The 23,594-nt window shown below is 37.8% G+C and overlaps 1 pseudogene; it reads left to right on the top strand.

The window, feature by feature from the left end:
- Positions 1 to 3,069: 3,069 nt before the first annotated feature.
- LOC149205336 (uncharacterized) lies at positions 3,070 to 19,288 on the top strand (annotated as a pseudogene).
- Positions 19,289 to 23,594: the final 4,306 nt, after the last annotated feature.

The following is a 23,594-nucleotide window of genomic DNA, read 5'->3' as shown; positions in this document are numbered from 1 at the left end:
CTAAGATGCAGCTGAATTCAGAAGCTACCTTTTCTACTCACTGAAACTTTTCTTCCATTGCAAAATTAACTAAAATTGATTGAGAAGTTAATAATCTTCATGGTTCATGATCAAGTTTTGGGTTTCTTTAGCTCAGCTAGAAAATCTATTCAGCTTTTCTCATCTTGCTCTACCTTTGGTCCACATTAAAGGTATCAACTCCTCAATATTGATGCCAAATTTGCAAAATTATCAAATTCCCAGTGCTCCAAGGAGTGAATCTTCTATCTTGAGTAGTGGAAGGTATGAAAAAGGATTTGCAAGACCTAGGCTGATGAAAATTAACTGAACCTTCTTATCTTGAAACTATTTGTAGAGTGCAATACCTAGGTTGGAATTGTCAGTTAAGCTGATGGCCTCTAGATGCACCCATTATTGGGAGTATCATTCCACACTTGAATTTTCAATTCATCAATTGTATGACATTGTCTTTGGAAAGTCAAGACATGACAGATTCAACTATTCAGCCGTCATAGCTTAATTTTGAACTTAATCCTTAAAACATCATAGAGATTTATCACCCTTTGCTGATTATATCTCATCTAAATTTCACCACATTTTCAACTGATCACATCTCAAACCCTACGTAGTTCTTAGAAGCTTCATTGATCCATTAATATCCATAAATATTTTATTTGCAAGACAACCAAGGGTCCAGTTTTTGATCCAAATCGTGACCTTGTGCAACAAATGGTAATAGAATACCAATGGTACAAATTTCAAATAAATCCTCAAGAGCACCACGAAATCCTAAATCCAGACAATGACAAGGGACCTCCCCAACATTCACTTGGTTTTCTAAGTTCACTACTGCTTGCAGAAGTAATCAACCAACTATCCACATAGAAAAGAGATGAGATACATACACTAGTAACTCAACTGCAGAATGAAGAACAAAATTCAGTCTAACAATTATCTGTGAACCTCCAGATCCTCTCAAGGAGGAGGCTTTATGTTTAGCACCTTCTCCTTCCAATGCCCAACAACCTCTCATGGATTAGTCATATACCTCCCAGTTCACCATAGGCAATATTCTTAGCAGAGAGGAAACTCAACAAAATCTATGCAGCGACAAAACAAATTTCCAATTGAAAAATGTCACCATCTATAACACCGAGTTGGATCTTTTACTTGCCCTCTTTCTCATGCCCTTGCCAACACAATAGATTTTCAATACAATGATCACGAAGGAAAGGAACTTCAGCCTCTAGATCTAGGTTCCAGATTCACAATCACATCTTTGAAGCAACAAACAATGTTTGTACCCACATCTAATATGATGGCAAGTCCTATACCTCAAGTAGGATCAAATCAGCCAAGTTCCATCTTATTTCTATAGTAGCCAACACATCTTGAGTTCATTAACACATATAAGTGCATATCTGATGTGTCCAAAACTGAATCACTACCACTTCCATCTTGCTTCCACCCCAACATAGTCACAACTACCTAAGCAACTCACCTTTGCTTTAGCACCATTGACCTAGATGTCATATGGGTTTAGTAAGTGCAGCAGAATCTTGGGCTTATCAGTCCACACAACTGAAGGATACCCAATTGCATCTTGCTCCCACCCCATCATATATGTTAAGAAACAGACTTTTGCTTCAATGCCATAAAACACCAAACCAACACATCTACGCTTCTGTGTTCGATATGTGTAATGCATTCATCCTTGGCTATACAAACAAGCAAGTCTTGTCTCCCCACAATTGAAGTGTGCCAACTTCTATGTTGTCACCCAAGCACAAGCATGGCTACCAAAACGGCTGAGTTGTGCACACAGTAGCACCACTGCCTAACATGGCTACCAATTTGGTCCATCTATGCTCTCAACAGGGCCCATGGTCAAAAGGATTCTGATAGGACTCATTTGGGGTCTCAATAACATTGAAGGCCGACTAGGAAATATTGTGGTCACAAAAATTAAGAATAAGTTGGCTTTAGATAGAATATAGTAACATAATTTTCTGATCACTCATCCCGAGCTTGTCAAAACATAACAAAATTCTAAACCTCTGCACCATAGCAGGGGAAAAACTAGAAGAGCAAAAGGGGATTGAAGAGGAGCTAGTCTCTTTCTCCAAAGACTCACTTAGTGAACCTATTGCTGATGAAAATGAGGTGATGACTTGATAGTGAAACACATCCTCAAGTTGGTCACCCATGACCAGAGTCAAGAATTAATTAAAGAAGTCTCACCAAGAGAAGTTGAACATGCAGTGATGGAAACAGAAATAGGCAAATCACCTAAACCAGATAGCTTCCCTATGGATTTGTATCTAGAATGTTGGGATATTTATTGGGCTAGAGCTTTACTTGCTATTGAGAAATCTTGTCATAAGGGAGGGTCCCTTGAAGCTATCAATGTCACTTAACTCTCATACCTGAAGAAGGAAAACATTGATACTGTCAACAAATTCAAACCAATTGATCTCTGTAATTGTTCCTACGAAATCATATCGAAGATCATTGTTGACAAAATGAAGCCCATCATGGACTAATTGGTCTAAAGAATAAGGAAGTTGTTTTAATGCATGCAAAATCATGGATAGTGGCCCATGAGATGATACATTCTATTCACGTGTAAAAGGGAATTTATCCTGATTGATTATACAAACAGGGTTAGGGTGGTGGAACTCCATCAACAACTGATGATGAAACCTAGGCTACTAATTCTTCCTTCACCTACTTTAGTAGCTCTTGTTTTTGTGGATGGATCATTTTTATTTATCTTTGGCAAGTCAGGCAACAATGAGGAAGTAGTAGAAGCTATTGACTTTTATATTGTGGTGGAGATATATGTCTTGGCTGATGTCATGAGCTACTTGAGGACCATTCCCCTAAACAAAAGAGTCAGAGATTTGGGAGAGCTTCAAGATTGGAATCTTGTTGATGTTTCCTTGTGTAATTTTATGGGTAAATTTTCAACCTGAAGAACACAATTGGTTGCTGTGGTTGGTTAAATATTTTTGGCATAATGTGAAGGTTGAAAATAATTACAGATAAAAGAAATACGTCTATATAATAATGATGAAGAACAAATCAAGGAAATCTTCCACAAGAGTTGGTAACAATGAACAAATATGCCCCAGTTCTAATAGGAGGCGCAAAAAAATCTTGTCATGATCTTGAAATGAAGGAAAGAAAAGTTGCAGAATTGATTACTTCTTCTGCTCGAAAGCATAGAATTGTTCATGTTTCTACCAGCCTTGTTTCTCCCAATCGTCAAAATATTGGAGGCAACAGTGCCACAACTGTAAATGCCAATACAGAGTTGGGTGATGACGTTTGTCAGGATCTGAGATTAGCATTTTCTACCATTGATGACCCATGCATTGAACGAAAGAAAGCACATCCATCTGTCATGGGGACAATATTTTCGCCCGTTTTTCATATGTCAAAGGATGCTAGCAGTGGAACTACAACAACATGTACAACTGATCAAGGTGAACTTATGGTCCATAAAAGTCAGCTTCTAAAGAAAATAAATGAGAACAAGGATTCATGTGAAGAAAATAAAAAGAGTGTAATAGATACTTCTCTAATTTCAAGTGACATACGAAAGAAACTTTGACCAGACTTTCTACTGATGTGGTAGAAGCAGTGCAAGGGTTTGAGACAAATTCGGGTAATCTTCCTGATGATGATCTTGATGGTTTGCAAATAGATTTTGATGTGGCTTATAATGGCACTGAGTGGCCTCTTGATGATTAAAATGCATCAGATGTTCATAGGCATGGTTCAGAATGAGTCCAGGAAGGTTTGTTAAGTTCAGATGGGGCATCCTTGTTTCTAGCAATGCAACAAACTAAATTGTTGAAGTGCAATGATGAGGCCAGCCAAGAATCTAGAGTTGCTGATGAAGATGATGAAATCGATGATTTTGATCCATATTTATTCATAAAGAATTTACCAGACCTCTCTGAAGTGGTTTCATCTTTTCGGCCCATGTTGCTACCGAAACAAACATGGAGATGCCCGCCTATCACACTTGTCTTAGATTTGGATGAGCTTCAAGTGAAGATTGTGAATTTTGGATCACAGAGTCATCTTGTTTTCTTCAGTGCATCAGTTCCTCATAGCATTTCTTCCCACATATTGAAAACTATTTCAGCAAAGGAAGTTGTTCAATTGCAAGCAATAGGAAGTACAGAAAACAAGGTAGTTCAAGTGCCCGAAGAAAGAAGAATTTCTGGATCTTGTCCCCAATTAGAGTATATATACCATATTATAAGTTTGCAACCAGTCCCACACTCTTCTCTGAAGATAAGAAGACTATTTTTATCAATGTAATATTAAGCACCAAAGGCATTGATACAAAAGTAATGAGGATGCCTGTAAGAATGCCTTGAGAACTCTTCTTCAAAAACTGGAGAAGGAAAAAGGTAAATATTTCTCAAATACAGAGATTCGAATTGATGTGAAAAGATTTGAACCATGGATATCTGGGGATTCAGTTCATCTAACGGCTTGGTAACCAAGGCTATGGGAACATGGATTCGCAGGCTTGCATGCCTTGTTCCTATCCAAATAGCCTGAGCAGAAAACAATGGACTGCTTGCTCTCAAGGATGGGTTTCAGATGCCACTGGAACTGAGTTATACAGACAATTTATCTCTGACAAATTTGATAACTTTTGGCATTTATGAAATAGTTCTTAGTAACTGGGAGGGCGAGATTATGGTCATATCATCCATGGGTAAACAAAGCAGCGGGAAATCTTATTTGTTAAACCACTTGTCAGGGTCTCTTTTGGATGTGGCAGGTGGAAGGTGTACCTATGAAGGGTGGATGACTGTGAGAGCAACAGAGAAACACATTTATGTCATGCTGGAATAACTCCTTGTTTGAGATCAATTCCAACACCATGCTGCCAACAATACCATATAATGCCAAGTTTCTTGTTTTCATTTGTTTTATGTCAAGGAATTCGTTCAATACGAAACAAATTTGTTTGTGTTCATACATAGTCATTCTTTAGTATTAGCAGGTATGTGTGGCAAGCCCTAGAGAATACTATTGTCAAAGCTGCCTAGGCATACCAATGCTACCATTCTGTAAGAGGTACTAGCGTGCTATAGCCCCAGATGTAATATATGTTATATTTTGACCACATCTTTGAAAATTTTGATGAAGACTCCTTGTCAGCTCTTCTATCCTCAATTCCATGTCATAAGTATTCTTCTTCGTCAGTCTGATAAAACCTCATATGCACTTTGGAGATTCTTAAAGGATTCCTCTACCACTGGATTGCCCATATTTTTGTGACGATGGACAAGCATTGCCGTTAGAACCAGTGCTTCCATGTCCATTACAGAAGTTATTTCTTTTTGTTTCTTCAGCTCAATCATCAAAGCATCTATTTTCATCTTCTTTCACACTAATTTTCAATAAGTGGATCAAAATGTCATTTGAAATAAAGGCCATGTTCACACAAAGGATTAAACCAAGCCATCCACCACAGACTTTAGCATGATACATGGAGTATATAGTTGTGATCAGAATTGTCAACTGTGCATGGTTCAGTGTGAATAGACTTTCTCCTATTATAATCAATGCTCTCGTTATCCAAAAGCTTCCATATATCCACAGAATTGTAGCCCCCAAAATAGCCGCGATAAAAATGGCAGGTGAAAAACCAAGAAGAATTCCATCTATACAAGCTATGCCCTATGATCACATAAAGGAGGCCTGAAATAACAGCCATGCTAAGAAAGATGCACCAAGTAAAAGGAAATATGTTGTTGAGCTCAACTAAAGTAAAGATTTCAGGCCTCTCAAACTGCATTCTAACCATAGAGCAGAAACTCACATAAACGACCAGCAAAACGCACCGACCAAGTAGAGATTATTGGTCAATTTTGCTCTACTGCAAAACCCACATAATCTGTTGCCTCCAAATACAGAGGCTTCTGTCGCCTGATCCATTCTAGGACTTTTTCAAACAAACTTGTGTCCGCCATTTTTGTTTGTTACTTCAATTTAGCGGCATGCTCATATAAATTTGGCCATTTATCACAAGAGACTAATGAAAAATTTGGCCCTTTATCACGAGAGACTAATGAAAAGAGGAAGTTTAAGAGTTGCAGAAATGAGAATCTGGGCATTGCAGAGGAAGGTTACATGTTTGAAGCTTTAGAGCTTGTTGAAATTAAAGCTTTAGAGGTTACCTTGGAATGGTTGAGCTGTTTTCTCAGTTTGGAGATTGAATGCCAATTATTTTTCTAGATTCCTGTTTTTCTCTCAGACATATAACCTTGAAATATTGCCCAACTATGGTACCAATATCGAAATTTTCATCTCAATACAATGTTGGTACCATCATATGACCAGCAGCAGAACTATAAGAAAACCCAAGAGATAGAGTCCTTAAACAACTGCTTCTCTCCAAATCAAAATCTCGACTCAATCTGATGCTGATACCCCCATATGAACAGGAGAAAGGTAGATCCATTACATCAATGCTTCTTTACAATACCCAAAATCAGGCAAATCCATCTCAACTTCTTATAGTAGTGGTGCCTTGATATATATACACTGAGTATATCAATTCTAGGATCAATTCAGTCCAATACTCAAACCTCCTAACATATCTACTCATATCTTGCCAACGCAACTTTAACATGTCTTTACTTCAGTTTTATTGCTTTCCATGGCAATAAAGAGGGTATCATTTTCCATCTAGAAACAAATTGTTATATGTATATATTAGGATTACAATTCCTTACGAGGGTTACAAGCTCTTTATAGTGGAATTTTTGGTTTAGTGGGTTTTGGGTCTAGATTTTGAACCAAAGCTCTGATACCACGTGTAAGGCCCTATCCTAGGGTCTTCTAACAGATCTATTTTCTCTGGAATTTAAATGCAATAAGAGGCAATAATTTACTTTCTTACAAGACTTTTAAACAATAAAAATTTTACCATTTACATTCTAATCCCTATAACTTATAGTGAGCATTTCATTTCAGTAATTTACATGAGTAATCTATGCTTAGAGGAATCCCTGTACCGGTGGCTGGTGGAGATTCCCTTGAGTTGCTTCTCCTGCTGAAACGATCCTCTTGACTAACCTAGCTGGATTACCTCCTAGCCAACTAGGAAATAATTTCTAGCCTAGGAAACCTCCACAAGTTCCCTAGCCTTCCGAGCCCAAGTCCAATCAGATGTAGTGTGTCCAAATGAATAATCTAGACCAATATAAACAATATTTCCCTCCTCTCAACTAACCCAAGAAACCTCCACAGGTTCCTTAGGTCTCCAAAATCACAACAATCCTAAAATCATAGCCAACCCAAATCACAACCAACCCCAAAATCAAAGCAAGACCCCACATGCCCTTTTCTCCCTTCCTCCTTCCCTTTTTATACCCTCCCTCTCTTATCCACCTCAACCACATCTCATTAATGTCATTGACTTCTCCTCCATCCTTACAGTTGACTTCTATTCTCCCAAGTAAATCTGGGAGTACATTTGGAAATGTGATATGAATATAAAATCGGGAAATTAATGGGAGAGGACCATGTCTTCTCCCAAGTAAATATGAGAGTACATTTGGGAATGTCAGATGAATATATATATTGATAATTAAATGAAGAGGACCATGTCTTCTTCCAAGTAAATGTGAGAGTACATTTGGGAATGTGAGATGTAATTAAGTGGAGAGGACCATGTCTTTTCCCAAGTAAATGTAAGAGTACATTTGGGAATGTGAGATGTAGTTAAGTGGAGAGGACCATGTCTTCTCCCTAGTAAATGTGAGAGTACATTTTGGAATGTGAGATATATATATATATATATATATATATATATATATATATATATATATATATATATATATATATATATATATATATATATATATATATATAGGAAGGAGAGACCATATCCTACCTAAGATTCAATTTGAGAAGGCAAGTTGGGAATTTGAATAAAATAGAAATAATGAATTTTGTATTAGTAAATAAATTTATATTTTCCAAAATGAAGGTATTCACCAATATTTCTCAATATTTTTAGGTAATGTAAACATTAATAAAATTTGCATCATAAGATTTAAGTGGGGCATTACAGGATAGAAATTACTGACATTTATAATAAAAAGACCTACATAGCAATTTGTTATCCCCCCCCATCAATTCTAACTGCTATAAGAAAAATAATCTAGATAAAAATAGTCCTTACAGTGGTTTAGAGAATGATATTTCTAGCCTAAGGAAGGAAGGCAATATCCTTTTAATGGGTGACTTTAATGCTCGAACTTCAAGCAACCAAGCTATACTTCTAAGAAATCATTCCAACCTTAATCCTCTTTGGTTAGACGAAGACCTTCTTCTGGCTAGCCAGTACAAAAGGAGCTCTGAAGACCTCGGGGAGAATTTGTTTGGGTCGGAGTTAGTCAAGCTCTGTAGTGCTCAGGATCTCATAATTTGCAACGGTCTAAAGAAGTGGCCCAATTCTAGCCAGATGACCTGCATCCATGGGCTTGGTAGCAGCGTGGCAGACTATGTTATCTCTGATCTCCCTCTATACAACGAAATAACAAATTTTGACATCTTAAACGACCACGAGCCTGACTCTGATCATAGGCCTTTACTTATAACTCTCAATTTTTTCATGCATAGAGATCCCATAGAAGATAATCCTTATAGCCAAAAGAAGTTAATATTTTATAGAATTAAAAAAGATCTCCTTCTAAATGAATTAAAAGCTAATTTACTTCCTTTATCTAGTATAGACAACATAGAAGATGTCTATCATAATTTTACTACAACCCTCTCATATTCTATTAACAAGTTCTCAATTGAAGTTTCAAGTAATAAAAGAAATAGCAAAACCAACCCATGGTATGACAAAGACTGTAAAAGTGTGAGGAGAGAAATTAAGGAATTTGTTGAAGAATCTCTTAAAATTGGCAAGATAAAAATATACAAAGCCCTAACTAAAAGGAAAAAAAGGAAGTATATTGGTAAAAGAGAAGAGAATATCTTACACCTCTCTAAGGTAGCTCCTAAGAAATTCTGGAGGCAGATTCTAACTAGGAAAACTAAAGATAATAATAGAATTGCTTTACACGACTGGAAATTCTATCTTAAAAAGCTTTATGAATCTCCAAATGTCATGGATAACTTTGAAACCCTACTCACAACGAAAGAAGTTTTCTCATTAGAAGACATTGATTTTGGCGTTAATCGCTTGGCTAATGGGAAAGCTAAGGACATTGAAGGTTACCAGGCGGAAATATTAAAAATTGGAGGTCCTGTCCTCATCCCCCACATTCATAAGCTTTTCAATAAAGCGGTCAAGCAAGGGTTCCCTAAACCATGGACTCAAAGCCTCATTATCCATATTTTTAGAAGTGGGGATACAAATAACCCCTCTAATTATCAGACAATTATGATCAGCCCTCTCCTAGCCAAGTTATGTGGTATTATTTTGGAAAGGAAGTTGAGCATATGGCTTGAAAGTGAAGGTAAGTGGGCTAAAGGCCAAGCGGGTTTTAGAAAGCAACACTCAACAACAGACCACCTCATTACGCTTAGGATCATTATGGAGGAATGCCGCAATGATAAATCCAATCTCTTTTTTTGCTTTGTGGACTTTAGAAAGGCTTTCGATACGGTTCCTAGAAACAACCTTTGGAACATATTAGAAGAGCTAAAGGTTCCTTTTGAGTTGAGAGCTGCCACTATAAGGTTATACGAGAATGTAATTGCCAAGTTAAAGAGCAATGAGGGGTGGTCGAAAGATATTAAGTGTAATATCAGAGTTAAACAAGGTTGCCCTCTCTCCCCTACCCTATTTGGCATTTACATTGACAAGCTAGAAGGTTGTTTAGAGGAAGCAGGATGTGCTGGCACAATCTTAGCTGGAATAGTCATCATCCTTCTTCTCTACACTGATGATATTGTTCTTCTCGCAAGGTGCCCATCTGATCTTGATAAGCAACTTATACTTCTTAAGGATTTCTGCTCTACCATGGGTATGATTGTTAACACTGAAAAAACAAAAGTTATGATTGTCAAATCCAAGAAGGACACTTATGCTGATTTTATGTATGAAAATAGTAACTTGGAGGAAGTGTCTTCCTACAAGTACCTAGGAATTGATATTCATCACAAGCTCAACTAGAACTATAGCATTGAGAAAAGGATTAATGGGGGATGGAAAGCTTATTTTGGTCTTGAAAATAATTGTAAAACGACAAACCTCGTAATGTGGGATAGAAAGAATTTCCTCTTTGAAACTTTAGTCACTCTAGTTATCTTATATGGATGTGAGGTTTGGGGTTGTAGCATCTCTAGGGAATCCTAGAGAAAGATTGAGCGAATCCAGAAGCGTTTTATAACGTATAACCTCAAAATTAAAAGCAACACACCCTATCCTATTCTCCTTATAGAAGTGGGTCTTTCCCCTATCGAGAGCCTAGCTATGACTAGGATTCTGTTGTACATGCACAAACTCAATAACATAGGAGACCATAGACTTCCTAAGCTAGCTTTAAATTCCAGGCAAAACCACCTAAGGCTCAAACGAGGTTGGTATAAAGACACCAGGGCCTGGTTAAACCATTGGGAGATCGACGAGAATGTTGCATTGCAAAACATTAATAACATTAAAAATATTGTTACATCTAAGTTCAAAGAAAAAAGTGGTGTGAGAAAGATTTAGCAGCTAAAAGAAAATTAAGATATTATAAGGAGGTCATCAACCCCACCCTAGAAGATCAAAAGTATCTCTCTGTTTTAACTAGCTCAAAGAAGAAAATTAATATAGGCAAGATTAAAATGAACTCTCATGAGCTCCAAAGTGAAACGGGTCGTTGGGCAGTTCCTAAAACACCATGGATGGAAAGGTTCTGCCATCTCTGTGAGAATACAAACATCGAGGATGAAAATCACTTCCTCTTAGAGTGCCACGTGTATAACCACATTAGCTCTCAGTTTCAAAATCTTTGTTGCAATACTGACCTTCCTAGCCTTTTACGTTTTCAAAATTACAGTGAGCTCGAGGGGCTTCTCTTAGAGCTTTTTGAGCATAGGAATAAAATCTTAAATCAAACTAAATAATTCGTTTCTTTAGGTCTGATAGACCAAAGTTTGGTCTCAGTGGACGTTGACCATCATCATCATCATCATCATTAATTTTTTTTTTTTAATTGTTTTGAATTTTTTTTTTTTGATAATTATTTAACATTTTTTTTAAATGATGTTTTTTTTTCTTAAACTTAAACAATGGTATTTTTTTAAATTTTTATTTAAATTTTCTTATATTATATATATATATATATTTATTTTTTTTGTTTATTTTTATATTTTATTATTTTTTTTTGTTTATTTAAATTTTTCTTTTTTCTAGTTAATTTTGATTTTTTTTTTTTTTTTTTACATTTTTATGGTTTTTTTGTTTTTTTTTTTTAAATATATTTTATGAAATTTGATTTATTTTTTGTCATGAATCGTCCCCTTGCCACCCTTGGCCAGTGGGCCTCAGGGTCGCCGTGGATTTTTTTTTAACAAGATCGGTTGTTGTTTTTATATTCCAAAAAAGAGAGGGCATGGGAATGCCATTACATCCAGAGAGTATGTGAGAAGGCTGCATAGGGTTGGGATGGCAGAAGCCAATCCTCCAGCAGGCTTTTTTACACTATTACATGAAAAACATGAGAAACAGGAACATTTATAGACTTTTACAAACTGTGCTAGTAACAAAATAAATTTAATTGACATGGAAACTGAGAAGAGAAGAAGAAAAAAAGGATAAAAAGTGGTGATATGGGACTAAGAACTGTTGTCTTTTTGTCCATTGGAGCTGACAGGGGGACCCATCTAGCTTGTTGAGCTGTTGTTTGCTCCCACATTGGAGCTGGAGCTCTGTGCTGCTTGTTTTGCTACCATGTAGCGAAGGATCTCCAGTGATTCTTCAATATGACCGCAACGATTGTTGGAAGATCGTAGCTTCTCCTCAAGGATATGCACCTTGTGAGTGAGAAACCCAAACTCAGATTGTTGCTTTGACTGAACAATATTGTTTTGGGCTTTGATCAATTTCATCTCCTCCTACAAGTCTACACAATGCAAACAATTCTCACTCTTCATGCTGCAATAGGGAGTTGTGATGTAGGAAAGTGTTCCCTCTATGGACATAGGCAACCCCTCTAGCCCTAGAGTGGGTCTAGTCACAACAAGGACAAAACAACAATTGATTCCCTTAAATAGTCATCGTTGGAGGCCTACCTCAAACTGGTGGTTGATGAAGTTCCATTGCGCTGCTCCAGCTTCTGTTTCCTTCTCCTTAATGAGAAATTAACTTGAAACACCACAAGAAAACAACATAGCATGTAATCGAGAACAACAATGATCTATTTACTCATAAAGTCAAGAAGTCATGAGATATCAAGTAAATTACATACAAGACATAGGAAATCATCATTGATTGTATTAATAATAAATCAAGAGCAAAGCTTACAACCAAGTCTTGACATCGCAAGCCTTCTCGGAGGGTCCAGCTAGTATGTTTCTTCAAGCATTCACTCTCAAGGATGGGTCTCCCAAACAACAATATATCTCTCTCTCTCTCTCACAAGCTTTAATACAAGGTTAAGGGCACTCCACAACCTCTTGCAAACTACTTAACAATCCCACACTTGTCACAGTCACAAGCTTTAATACAAGGTTAAGGGCACTCCACAACCTCTTGCAAACTACTTAACAATCCCACACTTGTCACACTCACACCAAAGCTATCTACCAAACTCAAATGCACTAGCAGCACTATACAACCAAAAGAACTAGCAGATCATAGCAATGGTGAGTGATTTTATAGGAGAAGGAGTCTCCATGAAATGAGGGAGAGGGAGCTTATCCTCAAAGAAGGTAGCACAAAAGACAAAACTACCATCCCAGAGGGGGGAAGGCGACCCAAACTGACCCAACAACCAGGTCTAGAGACATCCAGAAGGCCGATTGTTTGAACAAATTCATCCAATCTGGATTGTTGCTAGTCGTGAACTAAGTCTCAGCGACGGAATCGCTAAGAGGCAATGCATGCAGACTGATCGTTGTGATAGATAGTTAACAGCCTCGCGCTGAGACTTGAAATTCGATCATCATGGGAAACAGGTGTACACCTATGACAGGGTCGCGATGACACCGTTTATGGCAGAGGTCTATTGCGTATATTAAGGTTTTACTCGCGACAAGGCAGAAACTTAGGGAATGAGGGTCAATTTGCAGCATTAGAGAGCATTTGCTTAATCTTCTTGCATTGGTGGGAAGATATGAACATGCTTATTTGACACATGACATAGTAGAGGGTTGAGATGAGGACAATGACAAATTACTGTGTAACAGGAGCGAGGGAAGGATTTTGCAGGAACGATAGAGGTTTTGGGAGAACAGAGGAGCCTCCATGGAGGGACTAGAGAGCTCGGTAGACAAGCGCGCAGAGAAGGGAGTTGTTGGAAAAATGAAGGAAGTAGAGGGGCTTTAAGAATAGGAAGGGAGCGAGCCCAAGGAGTGAGCAAGAAGGATTTGGTAGGGAGGATCAGGAAGGATCTGGTAGGGGAGATCGGGAGGATCAAGTCACGAGAGAAATGGCAGGGAGGATAATACTAGAGTCTTGTTCACCGTAAATCGAGGAGGCATTGAGCATTAGGACAGCAGGAACGTAGGAGGAATTCATGGAAGGGGGGAGTAGGTAGACCTGCCTTGGGTAGTGAGTTGACCAGGGGAGAGAGACAAGCCAAGTTGGCATAAGAGTCAACAATTTTATTATTGTGCCTTAGGATATGGTAAAAAGAAATATCTCCAATTTCCCGGTTTAAATTCTGCAACAAGTGATTAATCTACTAAGATCAATGTTGGGAGATAGTGCTGGTTTCAACATCATTTGTTTTATTATTGACGAGTATCAAAAGACCATTGCATTATTAAATTTAAACTCTTTGATTATTTGAAGGCCTTGCAGTAAGGCATAGGCCTCTGCCTTATTATTTGATGCTTTGCCTAGTCCCCATTGATAGGTGGCTATATTGCTTCCCAATTCATCGAAAATTGCCCATCCTACTCCTATTGTTCCCAGGTTAGATTTTGAGGTGCCATAAAAAAAATAGATCTACATTTGCCCTCAAGCCATTCTAGAAATTCCTATTATTTTAGCCTTACCTTCCATTGAAAATTGGTCGAGAGTTGCCTTGTGTTGGGTTTGTTGTGCCTTGAAGGGAGATCCAGGGCACTTCTGAAGATGACTCTTTCTTCCACTTGAAGATATTTGATAATAATATGAATATTTCCTTTAGCATAGATATTCTATACAGTTAAGGCCTAGGTTTTGCTCAGGACTTTCCTTATGAAAGGAGCTTTTTCATGGAAGATGACTCCATTTCTCATGATCCAAATGTTCCAAAGAAGGAAAAATAGAAGCATATCCCAAATTCTCTTTTGGGCACTCGGTCCCTTTTTTTTATAGGGGTAACTTTTTTCCACTTGACAATTGTGGCATAGATGGAGGAGTTGCTTTCTATTTTGAAGTTTAGGAGATGAGGTAGGGAGCTCCAATATTGAGAGGAAAATGAAAAATCCACAAATAAATGTTGAATAAACTCTTCAACATCAGAGCAGAGAGGACACCTAGATGCTCCCTGAATGCCTCTTTTTTTCAAATTGTCTACTGTCAAGATTTTCCCTTTGAATAGGGTCCAAATAAATATTTTGATCTTTGGCAGGCTCTCAGATTTCCAAACCTAGTTCCATAAGACCCACGGAGGAGAAGGGAGAAAGTCATCTAGTAGTGCATCATAACATGCCTTAATGGTGTATGCAGTTCCCAAAGGATCCCATCTGAAGCTATCTTTTTCATACCTTAAGGTGGGAGCTACTCCATGTGGCAATTCTTTCATTTTAACTTGAGCATCGAGAAGATGTGCAGGGGGATTGGAAAAATTCCATCCCATCCATCGCCTGTTGCTACTATTCCAACCGGGGATTTCGTTTAAGGTATGTATTCTTTGATCCTTGTGATAATGCTGCAAGATGAGGAGACTGTGATCAACAAAGAGGGCCTTTTTCCCCATAATCTTATCATGCCAAATGTTAATGCTACTGATTCCATGAGGCACTTTGGATATGTTGTCTTGAAGAAAGGGAATGGCCTTTTTGCAAAGTTGCCATATGCGCGAACAGGGTCTGCTGGGGGTGTCATGATCCAATAGATGTTGTCTAGTTGTGCTCAATTTTTTTTTCTAAAACCAGCTTCCACCATGATTACGGACCAGAGATCAAACGCCAAACAATCTTTCCACAGAAGGCAACATTTAGCAGCTTGGGTATGTGGATAGCAAGTCCACCACTTTCATATTTGGTGGTAACTTGTCTCTGTTTGACGAGACTGAACTTATTCTTATCTAACTTCCCTCCTTGCCATAGAAATTTTCTTGGAATCTTTTCTAATTTGTTGAGGATGCTGATGGGGGACTAGATCAAGGAGAAATTATAAAGGGGGAAAGTAGATTAAATTGCCTTTAATAGTATGACCCTTCTGGCCAGGTCTAGCCAAGCTGTTCCCCATTGTTGTATATTTCTCTTCATTTTATCAATTATGTTATTCCAGACCTTTGTCTTAAGGGGTCCAATGCCAACTGGCATCCCTAAGTAATTGAAGTGGCTCCAATTGAGCTTGTAGGAGACTCCAAATATTTGCATTATATTGTGTATTGTGTTTTTTGTCGCATTCCATCCATATATGTAGCTTTTTAGATGGTTAATCTGCCCACCAGAGTACTGCATGAATTTCTCAAGGAGATTTTTGAATCTTCTTGCTATTATGATGGAGGCTCCTCCCATTAAGAGGGTATCGTCAACGAACTGTGAATGGTTTATGGTTTTGACTCCATCACCGAACTTGATACCAGTTATCAATCTCATTCTACGATTATGATCTAGAGCTCTGGTGAAAGATTCTGCCATGAGGATAAAGAGAAAGGGTGATATCTTAGGCCTCTGGTGAGTTGAAAAAAAGCAGAGGGCGTGCCATTGATTAAAGGAGAGATCCAAGGTTTGGAGATGAAATTTTGGATGAGTAAAATGAAGTCTTCACTGAATCCCATTTTTCTTAAGACACAAACAAGAAGGAATGCTTTACTCTGTCAAAGGCATTTTCTAGATCAAGTTTTAAGACAAAACCTTTCTCACCCCTGTTGGCACTAGAGTGAATGGCTTCTTGTAATAGAAGAATAGAGTCAGTTATATGCCGATTTTCTAGGAAACCCCCTTGATTTTCTAATATGAGGGAGGGAAGATATGCTTTGATGCGAGAAGCAAGGATTTTCGAAATAATTTTATATGAAGAATTGCATAAAGAGATAGGCCTAAATATGGAAAAGGATAGGGGCTGGGTCTCTTTGGGGAGAAGTGCTAGGAAGGTTGAGTTTTTGTAGCCTCCTATCTTCTTTTTCCAATGCACCCAATGTATCATCTTCATTAGATTTCGACAAATGACCTCCCAGAATATGCAATAGAAACTGATGGAGAAGCCATCTGGGCTGGGAGCCTTGTCTAGATGAAGAGTCCAAACTGCCTTAATGACTTCTTCCTCCTCAATGTCTTTGATTAGATGATGATTCATTTCCTCTGTTATCATTTTTGGAGTGTGTATGAGCAAATCATCATAATCTTCCTCCTCGATGTTCTCTGATAAGAGATTTTTGAAATGTTGTCGGGCATAATCTTTTATCTCTGCTTGGTCTATGCGCATGATCCCTGCTTCATCTTGAATTGAAATGATGACATTCTTAAATGTTCTTACTGTTGCCTGTTTATGAAAATAGGAGGTGTTTTTGTCCCCTACCTGTAACCACAGATTTATGGATTTTATCTGCCATTTCTCTCCCTCCTTTCTATTATTATTTTAATTATCCCTATAGATCTATTTTTCCTTATCGTGCTTTTCCCTGTCCATTCCATGCTCTTCTATCTCCTTTTAGATCTCGGCCAGTTCTCCTTTTAGTTCTTGTTTGCTATGCTTTGGATCCTTATATGAGCTTTTGACCCATATCTTGAGTGCATTACACACATTTTTGAGTTTTGTTTCCCAAATGTGCATTGGTGAGCCTTCTACATGCTGGTGCCAGGTGTGTTCCACAATGTTCCTTGCTTCTAGAGAATCGATCCAAAGTGTGTTGAATCGAATGGAGAGAGGTCCCATATTTGGATGTGAACCTAGATCTAGTGTGACAGGTTGGTGATCAGAAGCAATACAATCTAAGATGGTGGAGGTGGCTATAGAGTGAAGGGATATTAATGAGACAGCCACAATGAAGCAGTCTAGTCTCTCCATTATGTTCCCTGGTCCAAGTCTTTTGTTGCTCCAAGTAAAACAATGATTCTTTGGCACAATATCCACTAGATCGTGCTCAACCATAATATTTTCTAGCATTTCTCATGAGGGATCAGTTGTAAAATTGCCTCCCCATTTTTCTTTGGCATGAAGGATCAAATTTAGATCACCTCCAATGATGTAGTTCAAATTTTCTTCTTTTTCCATATCCTCCTGAAGAGTGCTCCAACACACTTCTTTGTCCCTGTAGTGATTTGGCCCATATATGTTGTAGATGATTATTTCTGTTCCCTCTCTTACACTCAGCATTTTAAGTTTTATCCAATATTGTGTTTTGTGGGTAGTAAGAAGTCTCCATAATATTTGATTCCACATTTTTGCCATACCTCTTGAGGCTCCCGAGAATGTACACTTACACCTTGATAATTTCTGATTCTAGTGATGATGTTATCCATGCCTGTTCCTCGTAATTTTGTTTCTTGAAAAAGTATGATTTCAGGTTGCTCTTATTTAATGATTTCTTTTAGGGCATTGATTTTTAGGGGTTGTCCAAGTCCCCTGCAATTCCATGTGAGAGCTTTCATCATGGAGGGAACACAGGTGTAGTCCCTATCTTGGTCCATGTTTCTTGTTGTCCTTTTTCTTTGTTAGAGTGCCCTCCAATGAAATATTCTATCGGATGTTGTGTCCCCATGGCAATGTCCTTTTGTGCCGCTTCATCCCTATGATGTTTGGTGGTTTTTCTGCCAGGTCCAAGTTTAGCAACATTTCTAGTGATTATTATTGTTGTTGTTGATTCCATGGATGATGAAGGAGGACTAGGAATGGAGGGAGAAGGTTGTGAGAAAGGCTCAGAGGAAAGAAGAGATAATTTCGAGGGAAGATCCTCTTCAGTTGAAGCAAGAGCATTAAAAGGGTTGGAGGAAAGGGGAGAGGAAGCTATGGGGGCTGGTTGGGTTAGAATAGGTTCAGATGAGGAAGGAAGGTTAGGGGCAGTGGAAAGGGGGAGCGTGGGAGAAGAGGATGGAACAACTTTAATGGATTGATTAAGGTTGTTTTTTTTTCTTTTTGATAGGTTCCCATTGGGGTTCAGGTCCATTGTCTTCAGTTTCAATTGATTTCGGGCATCTATTAGCAAAATGACCATATCCATGACATACCTTGCATTTGAAGGGTAGTTGTTCGTAATCCAGCTACTGTATGTGCATCTAGTTGTCCACCTTTGGTTTGATTGCCTTAGGGAGTCCTTTCCCTAGATCTACTTCGACACAGATTTTGGTACAAGCTTGCATGTTGTCCTTCAGCTCACTTTTGCCTATAAACTTTCCCAAAACATTTCCTATCGCTTTGACAGATTCATCCCCCCAATAGTGTAGTGGTAGATGAGGCATTTGAACCCAAACAGGGACAACATTTGGAATGTCGAGTTCTGGGTCAAAATCTGGAGTCCATTTATTGAGATATAGCCCTCTGGTGTCCATGAAATAAGGCCCATTTCTGAATATTAGGTCTTTGTCTTCCTTTGTCTCAAAATAGAAGGTGAAGTATCCCCTTCCACAAAATTTGATAGAGATATTTCCTGTTATTTTATCCATCCAGTTTCTTTCTACCCATTTCTGAACAGTCTTTGGGGATGGGTAGAGTCCTGTGAATTATTTGATTAATCCTTTTTCTGCCAAAGACAAGGCAACCCTTCTCGGAATAGTTGGAGGCATGGAAACTTCTTGCAATCTCTCAAGTTTCTTGATGAATTTCGAAACTGAGGGTCTTGGCCTGGACAGATTCAGGGTGCCGATAAGAGCTGAGAACTCAGCTTGTAGGTCAGAGGTTGCGGCCGCCTCCGGGATAGGTTCCGGAGGGGCCATGCAGATAGGAAAACAGGAGCAGGCGGACGCTGTGCGCAACTGCATATGACCTAGCTCCGCGTTTTGATAAATTATTTTTAATGTTGTATTTTATTTTTGTAATTTTTAATTTTATTTTTAATTTTTAATTTTTTACTTTGTTTTTATTTTATTTTACTCTTTTTATTTTTCTTTTTTTTTAAATTTTTACGTGGTATGGTTAATTTTTTTAACGTTATATATATATATATATATATATATATATATATATATATGTCATTACTATATATTTTTTATATTTGATTTCTTTTGTCATGCTTTTTTATGTTTTATTACTTGTTATTATTTTTTATTTTTATTTTTTTTTCAATATTTGAATTTTTGTTTTCTTATATATATATACATATATACATATACACATACACACACACACACACACACACACACACACACATATATATATATATATATATATATATTTTTTTTTTTTTTCCCATGGAAAAATTCGTAATTTTATTAATGATAACAAAATTACATTTTGTAGATGCTGTAGTGCATATCCAAAAGCAGGTCAAAAACTGTTGATCAAAGAAAAAACCAGAACGAAAATAACCAGAAAATTAATGTACAATGGGGAGAAAATTATAATTTTCTCCCTTTTTTCTTCTCAACCTTTCGCCACTCCCCCTGAGTCAGTAAGGAAGAAAATAGAACAAGTGAGGTGTCCTCCTCAGGGCAAGGATTATCCTTATCAGAATCCGAATGGTCTGAAGAATGTTGTCTTTTGGCACCACTGGTATCCGATGTGTCAGGTATCTTTGCCGGCAAAGAGTCCATCAAATCTGTTGTTTCATGTTCCACAATTTCTGGCTCCTTGTGGATCTGATTGTTCTCTTGGGGAATGGGGGGATCTTGTTCCGAATCTTCCTCCTTAGTTGGTAGATCTTCAGGGCCTGGTGGGGAGAACTGCCATCCCTTGGGCTGTTTTCCAACTTTCTTCTTCCTATTCTTATCCTTTTTGGCTTCTGGGCATGTGTTTTGAAGATGCCCTGTTAGGCGAAAAATTCTGCATCTAAATGCAGTATTTTCATAATCTAGTATATGTGTCTAGCATTTCTATTTATACTTGAGTTGAATTTGGTCTGGAAATCCTTTGCTGAGGTCTACTTCCACACATATGCATGCAAATGTGTAGATTTTTTCCTCCGTTCTGTCTGTGTCCATTTTGATGAATCGTCCAATGGAGTTGCCTATAATAGACAAGACTTGAGGGCTCCAAAAGTGTAGAGGAAGGTTGTGAAGATGAACCCAGACCGGCATCCGAGAAACAACCATTGTATTTGGATCAAAATCTGGGAACCATGGAGTAATGAAGAGACCCGTGGATCCCATGAACCATGGTCCCTCCCTCATGATGATGTCCCTTTCCTCTGCTGTCTGAAATTTTACAACGAAAAATCCTTTGGAACAGAGATGAATATCGCATGTAGGATTCCAGGTTCTAAAAACCCAAAGGAAAAGATCCATAGACTTGGGCCAGAAGCAGTTGAATCTGCAGATTAAAGCTTGTTTTTTGAATTAAGTACAATAATTGTCTGTTTCTGGTATGTCCATATTTATTTTTGGGGTATAACTCAGCTGCTCCATAATGTATGGGGCTGGTGTTGTGCCTACCTGTTTTGTTGTGGTTGTATCTGGTTTGTTTCCTGCTAGGATGTCTTTGAAGGATACCCCTGCACGTTGTTTCTTTTGTTGTGTTTCTAGGTATTTTGCAATGCTGCTTCCTATGCCGCTGCTTGAGGGATTTACTTTGTGATGGTCTGCCACTCCACCTCTCAGCTGCAGGTTGAGTGTGATGGAAGACTCAGGTAGGATCCTGTATTCCATGAGGGTTTTTTTGTCTTGGAGTACTCTGCCTCCATAGATTAACACTTGTGATCCTATAGGATAACCAGTATGCTGGCAGATGTTATTCTTCAATAGCAATACTGATTTGGTGTTATGTACCTAGGCTAGACGTGTCCTCCCATTAGGGGTTTTTATTAAAACTTGAAAAAGGAGAGGGCTTACCAGTGATTTAGGTTCTGGTTCGTCCGCGGACTCCTTTCTATTGTCCATAAAGCTCCGTGGGTAAATGTCAGTGTCGCAGTCATTGATGGCATAGTTGCCAGAAAATATGGCAGTAGAACCCGGGACGCAGACAAAGGCTCCCTTCGGAATAGGTCTCAAGTGCAGCCCATTATCCAAATTCATATTAGTCTTCTTTCCACAGTAAATAAACTAACCCGTGTTCATCTATTCAGCTGCTACGAGGAGCTCCTCCTGTTGCTTGAAACGGAATGGGTACCTGTATATAGTCTTGCAGAGAGGAGCGTTGCATCCTGGTTCACATATGTCATCCGAGGCATTTCCCCTGTTGTATCCAGTTTGTGTGCTGTAGTAAGGACACTTGAGATGAGCAGGTATCCTCCAACGATGGCTATGGGATTTGGAAATAGAAACTATTCCCTTTCTCTGTGCACGGATAACACAACCCATCTTGGTTCCCGCCTTTGTGTCAGCACCAGATATCGCCACTGCTCCGTCAGTTTTGTACAATGACTGCTTCAACACTTCCACATCTACAGGATCAGCCTATACAGAAACGGCCTTTGGCGATGTCTGCCTTGACTGTGCATATCCAGGATTCTCCGTCAAAGGAGTAGGGTTTGCTGTGACGGCCTTCATAGCAGAGCGGGGAGCCATTTTTCTTTTCTCAATCTATCAATTCTCTTGTTCATATATATATATAATTTTTTTGTAGGGTATGTGTCGATGCTTGTCTAGTAGCTCGATCCCATTATGTGCAATTTGATAGTTGATTTTAAATTTTTCGTTATAATGAATCGAGTCTGCTCCACAATGTGTTAATTTCATGGTTGGTCTTTAAGTTTTCATTACAATGGGTTGAGCTCACGTACACTACGTTTCAATTTGATAGTTCATTTCTTAATTTTTTTCGTAATGTATCAAGTTGTCTTAGGCTAAGATTTCAAAATCGCTATACATTTAGCATTTAAAAAAAATTACTCTTGGTATAATAACTCTTTCATTCAGGTGTTCATTTTAAAGGTTTTTTAGTCATAAATTTTTCCATAATGTCATTCTTAAAATATTTTGAAAATTTAAGATTGTTTTGTAGTCATAATCTTTGGTTTTAATTCCATTGTTGAAAAATTGTCAAGATTTTTAATGTTTTTCTAAGTCATGATATTTTATCTTTAATGTTATGGTTGAAAACAATTATAAATATTTTTTCTTAGCACCATGCTTGAAAATTGTTGGAATTTTAAGGTTTTTCAAAGAAGTGATATTTTAAATTTAATGTCATGCTTAAAAATCGTTGGAATTTTAAGGGTTTTCAAAGACGTGATATTTTATCATTAATGTCATGCTTGAAAATCATTGGAAATTTAAAGTTTTTCAGAGTCATGATATTTTGTTTTTAACGTCATTACTAAAAAGTGTTGAAAAATAAAAAAAACACGTTATTCTAGCATCAACACTTTTCAATTTCTAGGTGTTTTTTACACCAAACAAAATGGATTTTATTTTTTTACTGTTATTTTTAAAAAATATTGAAAATTTACTCTGAAAATAAATAAATAATAATAATAATAATAATAATAATAATAATTCCAGCGTCAACACTTTTCAATTTCAAGGTGTTTTTTCATGTTTTTTTTGGGATTTTTGGGCTCGAGTACCCACTTTGAGGTAATAGTTCCCATTTGATCGGTAATTATGTTTCATGAGGATGCCGATGAAATCATCGATTTTACTGATCATAGTTGTCGTGATATATTTACTCCCGTATTTGATCATGATGATGATTATATCGTAGTTGATTTTTCGAAGCCACCAGTTTATGATGATCTATTTTTTGATGAAGTCGAAACCCCCCAAACTGTTGAGGCACTTCAGCCCGAACTGATGGTTATGTCAGGCCCTCGCTATCTTGAGGTTGGTTTCACTTCCGATCAGGAAATTGTTGAAACACCCAAGGCTCCTCATCACTCATCTATATGCATTGAAGATCAATCTCACACACAAATCATACTTCCTCCACTCGAACTGTATGATCCCATCGCTCATGCAATGGAGGAATCTTACATTGCAATCACACATGAACGATGCAAGTTGTATTTGTTTCTTTCGTTTGCTTGCATGTCACAATCAATAGTATGTGTATGATTAACAACTGCATGTAATGTCGCACAACACCGTGACAAGTCCATGGATTGCATGTCATGTACTTGCACTCACTTATGTTCTGTGGACACATTGAAACATGGAGTGTGTTTGTCTTCATTTTTATATCTTTCTTGTTTGCTGGT

The sequence above is a fragment of the Pinus tabuliformis genome, chromosome 1_2, assembly GCF_031772625.1.
Source record: "Pinus tabuliformis cultivar Carrire ecotype Pingquan chromosome 1_2, CPIR1, whole genome shotgun sequence".
Taxonomy (NCBI): Eukaryota; Viridiplantae; Streptophyta; class Pinopsida; order Pinales; family Pinaceae; genus Pinus; species Pinus tabuliformis.
The sequence above is the reverse complement of the archived record's forward strand: the minus strand, read 5'-3'. Positions and strand labels throughout refer to the sequence as shown.